This window comes from Pan paniscus, chromosome 22, assembly GCF_029289425.2.
Source record: "Pan paniscus chromosome 22, NHGRI_mPanPan1-v2.0_pri, whole genome shotgun sequence".
In the NCBI taxonomy this organism is placed as follows: Eukaryota; Metazoa; Chordata; class Mammalia; order Primates; family Hominidae; genus Pan; species Pan paniscus.
In genome coordinates, this window is record NC_073271.2 from 17,839,850 (window position 1) to 17,854,259 (window position 14,410).

Below are 14,410 nucleotides of genomic sequence, written 5' to 3' on the forward strand. Positions count from 1 at the left end.
GTGAAATTAAAATGTGTCTTTTTTAGGCAGCATATGATAGAATATTGCTTTCTCATTGACTGTAAATCTACCTTATAATTGGAGTGTTTAACAAGCAGTCAGTAATTAACGGTCAGGGAATAAATATTTTACTTTTTCTGGGCTACATACAGTCTCTGCCATATTTTTTTTTTCTCTTGTAAACCATGAAAAATGTAAAGACCATCCTCATCTCTAAGTCACATATAAAAGAAGCCCTTGGGCAAGACTTTGCCCATGGGCTATAATTTGCCATCCACTGGTTTAGGCTATTAAGTTTAATGCCATTGTTGTTACTATTTCATTTAGGCCTACAATTTTTATTTATATTCTGCTTTTTTTCCTATGTTTTTTTCACATTCTATGCCCGTTTTTCTGCCTTCTATTGAGTTATTCGAAGTTTTAGTATTTTATTTTAATTTATATATTGGCAATATTTTTGGTTTTTGTTTTGTTTCATTTTGTTTTGTTTTAAGCGATTCTATAGGAATTTTAAAATACAAACCTATATTTTCAAAGTCTCCTTGAAATAGACTTGAGTTCATATTTTGACACTACATAAAATGTGAAACATTGCAACCATTTGGATTCCTTACACACACCTTATCTAATTATCTTTTTGACATCATGCATTACATCTCAAATCATTAAAAATCCCATCAGGAATTAAGATAATTTTTCTTTTAAGTAGTTACAAATATTTTAAAGAACTAAAAAAAATATGTATTCATCTATATGTGGTTTCTTTATTCTTCCTTCATTTTTGACGATCCCAATTTTTTTTCATCTGAAGAAGTTTCTTCTCCATTTCTTGTAAAGCAGATTTTCCAGAGATAAATTCCATTAATTTATATTTCATCAAATGTCCACTACACCTCTTCCTTCCTATATCTGAAGGATTGTTTTTCTTTGCTCTGGAGAATTCTACATTGCCATTTCTTTAAGCATGGGGTATCACTATCTTCTAGTCTCCTCTGTTTTCAAAGAGAAAGCCATATAAATTGACCCATTGTTCCCTCATATGCCATATATCATTTTATCTAACTGCTTTAAAGCTATTTTCTTTACCTTTGTTATTTATCAATTTGATTAGGATAAGTCTAAGTGTTGTTTTCTTTGAATTTTCTTATTTGAAGCTCAGCTTCTGGAATGTGGGGATTTATATTTGTCAATATGCTTGAGCCACTATTTCTTTCTGGCCACTATTTCTGCAATTTTTTTGTGTATGTAATCTCTTACTCATCTCTGGAACTTTACTTACACATATGTTATACCCTTTGAAATTGTTTCACAGGCTCATGATATACTTTTCAGTTTTATCTATCTCATTTCTCACTGCCCTTCCAATTAGGTAATGTTCTCTTGTTTCCTCTTCAAGTTAACTGACTCTTTACCCCATCATCTCGTTTCTGCTGTTGAGCCAATAGTGAAGTTTTTTGTTTTATTTCAGGTATTTTTTTTTTTTTTTGAGGTGGAGTCTTGCTTTGTCGCCCAGGCTGGAGTGCAGTGGTGTGATTTCCGCTCACCGCAACCTTCACCTCCTGGGTTCAAGCGATTCTCCTGCCCCAACCTTCTGAGTAGCTGGGATTACAGGTGCGTGCCACCACGCGAGGCTAATTTTGTTTTGTTTTGTTTTTTGTATTTTTAGTAGAGACAGGGTTTCACCATGTTGACCAAGCTGGTCTCAGACTCCTGACCTCGTAATCTGTCTGTCTCGGCCTCCCAAAGAGCTAGGATTATAGGCGGGAGCCACTGCGACTGGCCCAAATATTATTATTATTTTTTTAAGTTCTAAAATTTCAATTTGCTCTGTTTTGTTCTTTCTGTCTTTTTACTGAGAAGTCCTATAGTTTTATCCATTTCATTTTATCAATTTTAGAATATATACATTTTCTTCACCTCATAAATGATAAGCAAAGCTGCTCTAAAATAGTTGCTCTAAAATCTACTATCTGATAAATTTAACATCTAGGTCATTTTAGTATTTGCATGTGTTTGTTGTATTGTTCCTTTACAATTGACCTCACTGTACTGGTTGTCAAAAAATATTGAATTGTGTCCTGGATATTGTAAATATTATGTTGTGCGTTCTCTGTATCTTTAGATAAATATGTGGGGATTTTATTTTTCAAGGAGTTAATCACCTCTAAGTTTTGTGTTCCATCCTGTCAGCAGTGACTCAAACCTCAAGTGATTTCTCAAAGCTTTTGCTATGCTGGTTTGTGCGTGCAGAGCTAGGGCATAGGCTAAAATTTCTGTGGGTTTATACACAGAATTTTGACATACCCTTCTCTGACTCCTAGCTGAGATTACCCTCACACTCTCCAACATTATGTATGCTTTTTTCCAAGATACCTCTGTCCTTCTGGACAAGTTTTAGTTACCACGATCACTTTGAACCTCTTCAACTAGGGCCCGTCCCCTGGGAAAAGCCTTAAGAGAAAAACAAAGAAAAAAAATGGAAGCTAGTTTTCATTTCCCATCACAATCTTCCTGATTTTTTTCCTCTTGAGAACCCTTGGATAGTTGTTTTTGAAATTTATTTCATATTATTTTCAGAGTTCTAAATTCTTATTAGTAGTGAAGATGTACTATCTTGGGTTTCAGCTGCCATTATATAATGAAAAATCTTTATATATTCTACTTCTAGTACAACTTTAAAGCATTAATATATTTGGTATGTCTAGTGTCTGGAACCAATAACCTACGTGTTTTAGTTTCAGTTTTCAGCAGTATTTTTATTATTTTTCTTTTTTAAAATTTATTTTTCACATTGGTTAGAGTATTTTACATCATATATTCTCAAAAACATTATTTTTGTAATGTAAGATTGTTTAAACTACAAAATTTAAAGTGTTTAAGCATCTTTTCTTTCTGTCAGTGTATCAGTCCTTTGGACAGTCAATTTTGTTTAATATTTTCTTCATTAGCCTGGTGTTTGTTGACATGTTTACATAGAGACAAAAACTATCTTCATGAAAACTGTAAGAAGTTTACTGGTAGATATATAAGTATTTTAAATTTTAATTTGAAAGATATTATAACTTTAGCTGAATTTAGAGTTATATGTTTAAAGTCTTAAATAGTATCCTTTAACTATAAAACGTTATTTCTACTCATATAGAATGAATTTCACATAAAGCAAAAGAGAATCTTTAAGATCACTAAACAACTTCTCAAATTTTATCATGGATTATGTTTACATGTTTTATTTTATTTTTTATTTCTATTGAAAGTTTTTTTTTTCTTATGGATCTAAACTATGCTTGATGAATGCCATTTTTAGACTGGTTATTAATGTCTTACATGTTTGTTATAAATTACTAGTGAGTCTCTAGCAGTCTAGTTTCCTTTTTGATTAATCTAGATTCTTATAGTATTTCTTTACATACATTCATGAAAATTTATTATTTTTCACAATTAAAGTTACTCATGAATTCCAGGAAAATACCAAATATATTGGAAATCTACCTCACGTTTCCAAACTTTTGCTACATATAAGAATAAATTTTTAACTTTAGCATGATACTGACTTGCTCATATATTTGCCTAACCTCTTCACTATTGTAGATACAAGATTATTACCTTCTAAGTGACCTATAATTAATTGAAAGACCAAATCATGTAAATAATGTTTAAAGTAGATGAATACGATGATAGAAAATTCACTTATGGTAAATTATATAAATATGCTAGTGAAAGATTGATGAATACTTAAGTAGAAAGTAATATAATTCTTAATATTAATTTCATTAGTTGCTACAGTTCAGGTTTTATTTTTTGTAATAGAAATAGAAAAAATATCACTAAATATGTCTACATTTAGTGGGGTATTGGGTTAGATAACCATTTGGAATATGTAACCATGATTGTAATTTAAAATTTAGCCTGTCCTCTCTTTTAGTTACACTCCTTTTAAGCCTGTATGATTGTATTATGAAAGTTGAAACTTGTTTTTTTTACGTTTATGCCACCACTATTTATTAAATCTTAATTCCCTTTATGTGAAGATTATGACACATTTTTAGTTGTATATTGCAATCAAATGCCCATGATATATGTGGAAGTTGTCTAATAAGTATATTTTTTGGCAGTTGAAGCCTGGTTTGTTATTAGGTATTTTATTTCGCAACAAATTCATAATAGTAATAAAACTCTTAGTACCTTATGTGAAAGGCCACAAAAAGCTTTGTCGTAATTAAATATTTACCTATTAATAAAGCTCAGAATACTTTTGTTATGCATCATGGCCACCAAAGTTGTATGGAGACAAAAAATTACAAAGACATTACACAATGTTAAACACACACACACACACACACACACACATACACGCACACACACATACACACACACAATTACCAGAACAGTCTTATACCACCTGAACCAAGCACCTACAGGGTAATATTGCTAAGAGTGAGTAGAAAAGAGTCAAACCATTTATAATTTGATAGAAGCCTTATTTACTGTAATAGCACTAAACTTAAGGTGTTAGAAGATTAAGCCTTTTTTTGCTCAAAACCTCTTTTGTGTTTCAGCTTAAACAGATTTCTTGGCATTCTTCCAGTTCATTTTCAACATTTCCGAGGCGTTACTTTCCTAAGAAGCAGGAATTGAACTAAACTTCCAATTTCTAAAACAAAGGAGATAACAGGCATGTGATATACAGTTTAATGCAGTAAGCACTGGTTACATAGTATGTTTGATTACAATTAGAATATCATTAAGTTTTGTGACTAGGTAATCATTACATAGTAACTATTAGTTAGACTTAATTATTTTATGTATAAATTTAATTTAACAGTTACATACTAACAATGCATGCTAAGAAATATTAGAAATTTTCATTTACATTTTTTTTTCTATTTGAGCTTGCTGCACCTGCCTTTAATTCTCCTTAGACATAATGGTGATTTGTAAATGCATTTTCTCCTGTAGCATAAAAGAGAGAGTTAGCAGTATCAGATACATTCTAAGGTTATGGTTACATTAAATAATCCCATAACACAGAATCATGTTACTTATTTACATGCTGTCCATATAATTAATAGATGTGTGCTTTATTGAGTAATTCTTATCTCAAATTCTCTGAATATAACAGTGGATATACATTCTCTCTATAGAAAGTGATTTTACTAGCATGATTGGTTAGATGTATAGGATGAGGTAAATAAGATGTGAACATAATTTAAACATATAAAGAAGCTTATTTCAGTAAACACTTAGAAATTAGAAAAATTCCTTGGTCATAGCAGACACACATTTTATATCTGTGATTAAAATCTTGTCTTATGACCCTGACTTTTACACTCACCATAGTACATTTAAGCCAATGAAACTTTAAAGAAGATGGCTCATTTGCAGACATAAATTGGTTCTACTGCCTGCAACTATTTAGGTTTTATGTCCAGTATGGTAATTTCAAGGACAGCAACTGAGAAAAATGGAAAGCATATCTCTTCATCCAGAAGATAAAAAGAACAGACCATTAAAAAAGAAAGGTGAAGAGTCTTTTATTGTTAAGCTGTAGATTTTTAGCCCAAACTTTATGTGAGCCCCCTGGGAAAATGTGAAATACCACATTCTTCATGTGTATAGATACTGTCGATTGTCCTCGTTTTATAACATTATTGTCTCTCTGACAGGTGTTATTTGATTCAGATCAGATCTTGTTAAAATGTATTTCAGAGATAATGGTAAGAAAATTTTTAGGGAACTTTAGGAAATATTCAATCCTTGAGATGATAAGCCTTAGAAGTGAACAAACAGCAAACAAATAAATAAAAACATATTTTGTAACTGGATTTATCACTGCCTGTTGGCGTCTGTTTAACAGTCAGAAATACTAAAGTCTACTTGAATCTTACCCTTGCTTTCTGTCCTTTCTCTGGAATGAAGACCTTGCCCTGGGAATCCCAGTTCTCACTGGGACAATGAATATCTTAGTTCAAGCTGCTATACTAAAATAGCATAGATAGGGTGGGTTAAACAACAAACATTTATTTCTCTAAATCTAGGGGCTAGAAGTTGGAGACTAGGATGCTAGCACGGTTGGGTGACTGGTAAGGGCCCTCTTTTTGGTTATGCACTGGCATGGCCTTTACTTGGTGCGCACACACACATACACACACACACACACAAATCTGGTGTCCCTTTCTCTTTTTATAAGGGCAGTAGTCCCATCACAGGTGTTTCACCCTCATAACGTCACTTAAACCTAATTGCTTCCCAAAGGCCCTACTTCCAAATACCATTACTTTGAGGGTTAGGAATTTAACATAGCAATTCAGGGAGGACACAAGCATTCAGTGAGCTTTCTGGGTTTAACAGAGAAGACACCTCATGGATAGGACAAGTACAGAATTTCCACAGCGTGAGGGGACAGCAAGTCATCTGCCACAAGGTCTTAGTGTATCTTTCAGGATATTCAAGACCAAAAAAAAACTCAGTGAAGTCTGTAACGGCTCAGTATGATGTGATCTCAGCCTCACACTGTTCATATGGATCTAATCCTAAAACATTGGTCAATTCATTTAAATTACCAAGTTTCAATTTCCCATTTTGTAAAGTGAAAGAGACATATCTATGAATTAAGGCATACTGAGGCTAGGGTTGTAATTAAATTTTTTCAACAATATGAATCAGCCGTATGGTACACACCAAGCCCTTTTCTAGGATTTTAGTGTGTAGAATTGAATAAAGCAAACAAACACCCCTGCTTTCATGGACATTGGCAAGAGAAACCAATGACTTTAAAAAATAAAGTAGAAAAATACATAATGTGGGAAACAGTGAGAAAGTCTAAGGAAGAAAAAAGTGAAACAGTGCAGTGAGACACATCAGTCAGCTTGCCATAATAATTATGTGTCATAAACACCCAAAAACACAGTGTCATACGATAATTATCATGTTGGAAACTGCTGATCAAAGCCAGGTTTGAATAAGGAGCTTGGCTTCAAACAGCAGTGCTTGACTCATTGGTATGGATCCAGTAACACATACAACCAGGCTGAAGAGGCAATAAGTACAGAGAGGATATCATCTTATGGTGACGGCAGAAGCACAAGAAAACAAGCCCGACAACAAAGACATATTTAAAGTGTTTGTTCACATCACATCCAAAAATGTCATGTGGCTAAGCCAAACATCAGTTTGTCAGGGTAATACACTAGCGTTCTATTTGGAGGTCTTTTGGAGTGAAATTTTGCTGAACAGTTTAATCCATATCAGACATATATGCTTGTGGGTGAAATTTTAGGTAGATAAAGAAAATATGGTAAGAGAGGGACCTGCTGCAAATGTAGGAAAAGTACATTCCAGGCAGAGGGAACAAGGGCAGATTATTCAAGCAAGAGCAATTCTAGGAAATTCAAGAGGCAGCGCAGAGGCTAATGTTGCTGAAGCTGAATGAGCAAGGGTCAGAGAGGAGGGGAAGATGAGGCCATGAAGTTAACAAGTTGCCAGATGTTATAGAGATGTGCTGTCCAGTCCGGCAGCCACTTGTTACATGTGGCTATGGAGCACTGGAAATGCTGCCGGTACAACTGAGCAACTGAAATTTTGATTTCATTTTACTTTAATTAACTTAAATTTAAAATGTGATGCTCGATTTAGTTATTGGAAAACTTTTAAGTAGTTTTGGAACAAATTGAGTATGTGAATCTGTGTATTCGGTTGTACATTATATAAAATCTAAATGCAGAAGAGGCTTTCCCAATACAAATCTAGTGGCTTATTTGAGATATGCTGTAAGTGTAAAGTACACAACAGGTTTTGAACTCTTAGAACAAAAAATAAAGGATATAAAATATCTCACTAACTGTATCTCACTAATTTTGTTACTTATTTTTAATTTATATGGATATGTATTAGTTGTATGTATTTAAGGGATCCATGTTACATTCTAATGCAAGCAAAAGTGTGTAATCCTCGAATCTGGGTAACTGGGATATCCATCACTTCAAACAGTTATCATTTCTTTGTGTTGAGAACTGTACAAGTCTGTTCTCACGCTGCTAATAAAGGCATACCGTAGACTGGTCATTTATAAAAGAAAAAGATGTAATCAACTCACAGTTCCACATGGGTGGGGGGAAGCCTTACAATCATTGCTGAAGGCAAATGAGGAGCAAAGTCATGTCTTACATGGTGGCAGGCAAGAGAGTGTGTGCACGGGAATTCCCTTTAAAAAAGCATCAGATGTTATGAGACTTACTCAGTATCACAAGAACAGCACTGGAAAGACCCACTCCCATGATTCAGTTACCTCCCACCAATCCCCTTCCATGACACATGGGAATTATGGTAGCTACAATTCAAGATGAGATTTGGGTAGGGACACAGCTAAACCATATTGGGAACATTCTAAGTCTTATAGCTATTTTGACATATACAGTAAGTTATTGTTAACTATAGTTGCCCTCTTGTGCTACCAATCACTACGTCTTATTCCTCCTATCTAACTGTAATTTTGTACCCATTAACCAATCTCTCTTCATTTTTCCCTGCTCAATATCCTTTCCAGCCTCTGGTAACCACCATTCTATTCTTCCTCCATGAGATCAGTTTTTTCAGCTCCCAAATATAAGTGAGAACATTGTCTTTTACCGCCTGACTTATTTCACTCAGTGTCCTCCAGTTTCGTCTATATTGCTGCAAATAATAAGATTTCATTCTCTTTTATGGCTGAATAACATTCTATTGTGTACGTGTCTCACATTTTCTTTATCCATTCATGCACTGGTGAACACTTAGGTTGATTCCATATTATGGCTATTATTATTATTATGAGGTGGAGTCTCACTCTGTTGCCAGGCTATAGTGCAGTGGCACGATCTTGGCTTACTGCAACCTCCACCTCTCCGGTTCAAGCTATTCTCCTGCCTCAGCCTCCCGAGTAGCTGGGATTACAGTCACGTGCCACCATGCCCAGCTAATTTTTGTATTTTTAGTAGCGACAGGCTTTGACCATGTTGGCCAGGATGGTCTCTATCTCTTGACCTCATGATCCACCCGCCTCAGCCTCCCAAAGTGCTGGGATTACAGGTACGAGCCACCGCGCCACCTGGCTATTTTTTTTTATATTGACTACGTGTTGAAATTATACCACTCTAAATATATTGGCTTACATTATGTTATTACAATTAATTTGACCTTTATTCTGTTTCTTTTTCAGTATGGCTCTTAGAAAATTTAACATTGCATAGGTGGCTCCCATTGCCATTGTCTATATTAGACAGCACTAATATAGAGCTTTATAATATCAAGGAGGACTTTAAAAAGGATGAGAGGCCACTGGAGAGTTCTGATCAGAGGTACAAGCAATCTTCTCAGATCATATTTTAAGTGAATGACCTTTGCTTCAGAGCTGAGAATAGACTGAAAGGGGTACAAAGGCAGAAGCAAGGGAGGAACACCAGTAGGGAGACTATTGCAATACATCAAGTGAATTTCATAGTATTATTGTAATTTACATCACCTTAACATAAATGTATATAACTATTAGTGAACATCGTTTTAAAAAGAACAAATAACATATTCAGTATATATTAATTAGAATGGATTACATTAAAGACAAGAATTGAGTTTGTTATATATTTTTCTTTATTCAAATCATTTCAAGAATTTATAAAAACAACTCGACTGTATTTTTAAGAAATGCATGCAATTCTAGAAAGCAAGAGAAAAACATTAATCACAGGGAAATATTACATTCTAGGTATAATGTAAAATTGTGCTTTTTTATGCTAAAAGTATGGTCAAAAGAGTTATGTGCTTAGTTTTAAAATAGTATTCACCTTTGTGAAAATATGCACACCTATATTTTTCTCTAAGTGGTTTCCAACTTGCTTGGATAATCATCACATATTGATAAGAAAAACAAACAATATTTCTGTAAGTTGTCTTAAAGTTATTCAAGAAGAAAATGGTATTTCTGTATATTCGTTTAAAAACCTTTGATTTTAGTTATTCAATTTAATAATATTTAGTCGAGTGTGATAGTGCATGCATGTAATCACACCTCCTCAGGAGGCTGAGGCAGGAGGATCATTTGAACACAGACGTTCAAGACCAGCCTGAGCAATACAGCAAGACCCCATCTCAAGTAATAATAGTAATAATAGAAATAATAATAATATTTATTGTACAACACTAGAAATAGACTGTTAGTATTTTTCAAACATGCAAATAATTGAACATACTTACAAATATTTCAATAAGTCTAGGGAACCAGAATCTACTTATGTAGAATAGCTTAGAAAGCATCATAAATTAACATATAACTTAATGTGCTTATAAGAAAATATGTGTCATAGATAGTATACAGATGAGCAATAAGAGAAAAAACTCTTTGAAAGGTAACATCATCACAGTATTTTGAAGTAGAACCTAAGGAGGAGATAATATTGAATCTGAGTCTAATACAACATTAAAACAATAATGATCAGATAATAATTAATCTGAATCAAATGTGATATTAAAACATACATGACTAATTCAGATTAGTGTATTTATTCACATAGATCCCTTCATCGCAAAGTTACAGCTCACCAACACTAACATGTCTTCTCTCTGCTTTAGTATTGTGGACATGAAAAATTTCCTGCCCTTGGAGTGAAGATGAAGGCTTAATCAGAGCAAATCTCCTCTTTAAATAATTATTGTTAGTACTCTTGGTATCTCAGAATTCTTCACATGCAACAGAATTTGAAACATTGCTGGTTAGGTACAAGTTATTTTATGATAATCCTCTTTGTTTAAATGATCTTTGATGTTTCTTGGGCTGCTAATAATTTTGCTAAGATTGTAAGAGCAATTATCAATGAGTTCAGTCTAATGCCAAAAAAAATTCTTATTTTTAAAAAACTTTTAAATTCAGGGGTACAAGTACTGGTTTGTTACACAGGTAAACCTGAGTCAGAGGGTTTGTGTGTGTGTTTGTGTACAGATTATTTCATCACCCAGGTATTAAGCCTAGTACCTATTAGTTATTTTTCCTAATCCTCTCCACCTCCCACCCTCCACCCTTTGATAGTTCCCAGTGTGTGTTGTTCCCCTGTATGTGTCCATGTATTCTCATCATTTAACTCCAACCTATAAGTGAGAACATGCAATAATTGGTTGTCTGTTCCTAAGTTAGTTTGCTAAGGATAATGGCCACCAGATCCATCTATGTCCCTGCAGAGGACATGACATCATTCTTTTTTATGGCTACATAGTATTCCGTGGTGAACATGTACCACATTTTCTTTATCCAGTCTATCATTGATGGACATTTAGGTTGAATCCATGTCTTTGCTATTGTGAATAGTGCTGCAGTGAACATACAAATGAATGTGTCTTTATACTAGAATGATTTACATTCCTTTGGGTATATACCCAGTAATGGGATTGCTGAGTTGATTGGTATTTCTGTCTTTAGGTTTTGAAGAATCCCCACACAGTCTTCCACAATGGCTGAACTAATATACACTGCCACCAACAGTGTAACAGTGTTCCTTTTTCTCCACAACCTAGCCAGGGTCTGTTGTTTTTGACTTTTTAATAATAGTCATTCTCACTGATGTGAGATGGGTATCTCATTGTGGTTTCGATTTGCATTTCCCTAATGATCAGTGATATTGAGCTTTTTATCAAATGATTGTTGGCCACATGTATGTCCTCTTTTGAGAAGCGTCTGTTCATGTTCTTTGCCCACTTTTTAATGGGGTTGGTTTTTTTCTTGTAAATTTGTTTAAGTTTCTTAGAGATGCTAGATATTAGACCTTTGTCAAATGCATAGTTTGCAAACATTTTCTTCCATTCTGTAGGTTGTTTTATTACTCTGTTGATAGTTTATTTTGCTGTGCAGAAGCTCTTTAGTTTAATTATACCCCGTCAATTTTTGCTTTTGTTGCAATTGCTTTTGGCATCTTCATCATGAAATCTTTGCCCATGTCTATGTCCTGAATGATATTATCTAGGTTGCCTTCCAGGGTTTTTATACTTTTGGGATTTACATATAAGTCTTTCATCCATCTTGAGTTAATTTTTGTATACAGTATAAGGAAGGGGTCCACTTTCAGTCTTCTGCATATGGCTAGCCAGTTATCCCAGCACCATTTATTGAATAGGGAATCCTTTTCCCATTGCTTATTTTTGTCAAGTTTGTTGAAGATCAGGTAGTTATAGATGCGCATTCTTATTTCTGAGTTCCCAATTCTGCTCCATTGGTCTATATGTCTGCTCTTGTATCAGTACCATGCTGTTTTGGTTATTGTAGCCCTGTAGCTTTTCTGTGATTTTTTTCAGATAGTATAAAATGTTTAATTTCTATGATGCAAATACTAGGGCGATCAATGCTAAAACGGTTGTCCTGTACAATTTTTTCTTACCATACCAAAATTTTTTCCTATGACTGTTTATTTTAATTATTTTAAGAGATCTTTATTAACCTAATAAGTATTGGATATGTAAAATTTAAAGATAATATCTTAATAAACCAAGATTTTAATTTTATTTGGATATATGCAGGTTTGTTTTGAAAGGCAAATTCTGAAAAAACAGGCATTATATTATTTATGAAACAACTTGAATACTGATATATCTATATCACCAGTAATTCTTCCTTTGATAACTCAGAAATTTTTATGAAAGAGGTTCATTTAATCTTTGTTTTCTAAATACATAGGTGAAATTATACTTAAAAATGATACAGCTATTCATGAAAAATTCAAATATATAACATAACCAATAGAAGACAAATTAGCCATTGGAAGTACAGCTACAATATTTTTATTCATATTTTATGTATGATTTGATGAAGGAAAGATATTCTGATTAGAAAAAGGAGAATAATATTAGAAATATGAATAATTCACCTTACTTATCAAATTTTTCTTATGGCCAGTAAATGTTTTATCATGAATGAAAGTCAAATTAGAGAGAAAGCCAGTATGTGCTAAGAAGTCACATATAGGTATTCCTTAATAAAAATTACTCTTGTGACTCAAGGATCATAAAATATGCTGAGATGTATGCATAACTTGGCTGTTTAAAATTAGAACAAAAACTGCATATCCAGTGTTATGGTTAACTGGCAATAAGCACACATCTAATTTAGTATTCCACATAGCCATTAGAATTCCCATGGTACATGGACTGAATCCAGTTAATTGCCATAGCTTTTTCTACATATGACAGAACACAGAGAACTGGATCTATGAAATCATTAATTGAATTACCCTTTAAATGTGCCAAAAGATATATTAGTTTTTACTCCCTTGGTAGTTTCCCTCAGCATAAATCAAATGAGAAAATTTAAATGACTGAAAAAAAAAACAGTGAGTGTTACAGGTTATTTTAAATGTGCAGTTAGACCTTAGTTAATTTAAGGGGCCAGCTTTTTTTTTTTTTTTTTTTTTTTTGAGACAGAGTTGCGCTCTGTTGCCCAGGCTGGACTGCAGTGGTGCAATCTCGGCTCACTGCAAGCTCCGCCTCCCGGGTTCATGCCATTCTCCTGCCTCAGCCTCCAGAGTAGCTGGGACTACAGGTGCCCACCACCACACCCGCTAATTTTTTGTATTTTTAGTAGAGACAGGGTTTCACTGTGTTAGCCAGGATGGTCTCGATCTCCTGACCTCGTGATCCTCCTGCCTCAGCCTCCCAAAGTGCTGGGCCAGCTTCTTTACAAAATAATTATAAAGGTCTAAGAAAGACAATCTATTACAATAGATGTAACACTGGATTGAAGTCCAAATTTCTGTGTCTTTAGAAATATCAAACAAATGTGGGTGTATTTCTCATCTTCTTTTAAATGGAGTGATGACATCTGGAATACATACTTATCCTGGTTTTCATTCATCCATTTTACTGTTATTGACTGAATAGCTACTTATATTCAGGTGCTGTAGAAGAACTGTGAGGCAAGTAACATTGTTCTTTCCCTCATTGAATGTATAAATTAGGCTGGCTGGGTGTGGTGGCTCACACCTGTAATCCCAACACTTTGGGAGGCCGAGGTAGGTGGATCACCTGAAGTCAGGAGTTCGAGACCAGCCTGGGCAACATGGAGAAACCCCATCTCTATTAAGAATACAAAAAAAATTAGCTGGGCCTGGTGGCGCATGCCTATAATCCCAGCTCTTGGGAGGCTGAGGTAGGAGAATCACTTGAACCTGGGAAGCAGAGGTGACAATGAGATGAGATCATGCCACTGAACTCCTGGCCCACAGCCGGGACAGCAGAGCAAGACTTTGTCTCAAAGAAAAAAAAAGAAAAATAATTTTTAAATTAGGGAGATAGAACATACATGGGTACATTAAAATGAAATATATCAAAGGTGGTTAGGTTTTGACCATACTGCCAAAAGCAGTCTACAAATTCAATGCAATTCTCATCAAAATAACACCAT

At 34.1% G+C, this 14,410-nt stretch overlaps 1 protein-coding gene across 4 annotated transcripts in view; it reads left to right on the plus strand.

The window, feature by feature from the left end:
• Positions 1-14,410, plus strand: part of NCAM2 (neural cell adhesion molecule 2) — a 544,869-nt gene that overhangs the window by 385,210 nt on the left and 145,249 nt on the right. The window lies entirely within an intron of this gene.